The 1,820-nt window shown below is 35.4% G+C and overlaps 1 long non-coding RNA gene across 1 annotated transcript; it reads left to right on the forward strand.

Annotated features, from left to right (window-relative positions):
• Positions 1-255: 255 nt before the first annotated feature.
• On the forward strand, positions 256-1,036 carry LOC144240227 (uncharacterized). The gene is made up of 2 exons (XR_013337647.1): positions 256-313; positions 916-1,036. It is a non-coding gene; the product is annotated as an uncharacterized LOC144240227 (long non-coding RNA).
• Positions 1,037-1,820: the final 784 nt, after the last annotated feature.

Here is a 1,820-nt window from a genome sequence, read left to right on the forward strand (position 1 = left end):
ACTTCTAAACCAACAGTAATCTAGATAGTCTCCCTTCTATCAAATAGACATGCCTTTTCAAAAGTAATTTGGTATCTTCTTATTTCTTGAAAGTATTGAAGCCATTTTGATACTTCATTAATCTCAAAGCAATGTTTGACTTTATCTTCTGCCATGACAACAATTTTAAGGCTCTCTCTCCTCTACCACTGCCTCTCTGAGTCCTCCTCTTTGTTTAACACTGTGCCCTCAGCTCTTCTCAGTCTGCATGCTACTGCTGAAGGATATTATTTGTAAAGTCTACAGTTATGCTTCTCTGCAGAAGACACCACAGGTATGGTCCCAACCTAATTGAGCTCTAGGAACATTCTTCAGAATACAATGGAAATCTATATCAGTATTGGATAAAATGTCATAGAGGCATATGAACTGAGATGAAAACAGGTTCATGATATGCTAACAACAACAAAAAAGAGACTAGAAAATAATATATGGGACATGAATCTATTTTTAAATGCATATTCACATATATTATATAAACTGAAATATATACATTTATATATCATATATTACATATATTATGTATATATTACATATATGATATATAAACTCAGATGCATAAATTTCACCCAAACTTGAAATCACAAAGAGATGCCAGGATCTTTCTTCCATCCATACCAACATCAAATTACTCACCAGGTCCTATTGATTCTGCATTCTGAGTACTTTTACAATAAGTCCCTTTGTGTCTATCATAATTTCTAACTTTAGCTCAGCTCTGCAGGGTTTTGTTTGTTTGTTTTCTTTTGTCCTTCTGTCCAAGCATAGTCATGTGTTTTCCTGTTTGTTTTCATAAATTCCCAGGTTTTCTTTGTCATATTGTCTATCATACTCCCTTGGGTTTTAAGGGTTTACTTTTTGTTTCTCCTTTTCTAGATGCAAGGAACTTGACACCACTGGCCACATCTGATATGGGGCTAAATTCAGCATGGTACCTTGTACATGGAAAGCATTTAATAATCATTTGTAATATATTAATAAAACACACAGTACTGGACACATGGCATTGCTTATGGTAATTACAATGACTGAATGTTTTGACAAATGCCTTCTAAGTAAAATAATGATGTGCAATAATTGTGGTGCATATAAAGCTGTGCTTATTTAAAATCTTTTAGCTGGGGGAAAAAAGGAAAGGTTTGGTATTGTTACTTTATACAGGGACTAGTTGGAGCTGTAAGAACACGATTTGGATGAGAAGAAATGTGGCTGCATCTGCCTAGGAAGAAGGTAGAGTACAAAATGTCAAGTATTAGAGTCATCTCATGCCAATGATGTTGGACATGGCATGGCTGGGGCCCGTGGAACATAATACATTAATGACTCTCAGGAGAGTAACAGTAGATGTAAAGGAATCCATATTTTTACCCTAGGGACATATATCTTCTCTCTCTTTCTCTTACTGGCTTCACTCAATTTGTGTCTCTAGTTTCCAAGTTAATATAAATATTCCTATTTAGTATTTCAAACAAAGAAAGTGTCCATTTTTTTGGTTGGGTTTTGTAATGAAAAATGTCTGCTCATTGCAAAAAGCAGGTCAAATAAATTGACCACAAAAGTAAACCAAGGACACTGTCAGTGGAACTGATACATAGATTGAAATGAATAAAGGAAGAAGGAATAGAGTTTTGCTCTGTTCTGATGAAGACCAGAAAATGCTGAGAAGATCAGAGTGATAGAGAGCAGTGTTTAGGGGGCTCTAGAACAGGAAGATTCATTCATGCAAGCATGCACTGAGTTTCTATTATGTGCCACATTATGGTTAGTCTGGGGAGGCTAGC

Source organism: Crocuta crocuta, unplaced genomic scaffold (genome assembly GCF_008692635.1).
Source record: "Crocuta crocuta isolate KB4526 unplaced genomic scaffold, BGI_CrCroc_1.0 scaffold81, whole genome shotgun sequence".
NCBI classification, from domain to species: Eukaryota; Metazoa; Chordata; class Mammalia; order Carnivora; family Hyaenidae; genus Crocuta; species Crocuta crocuta.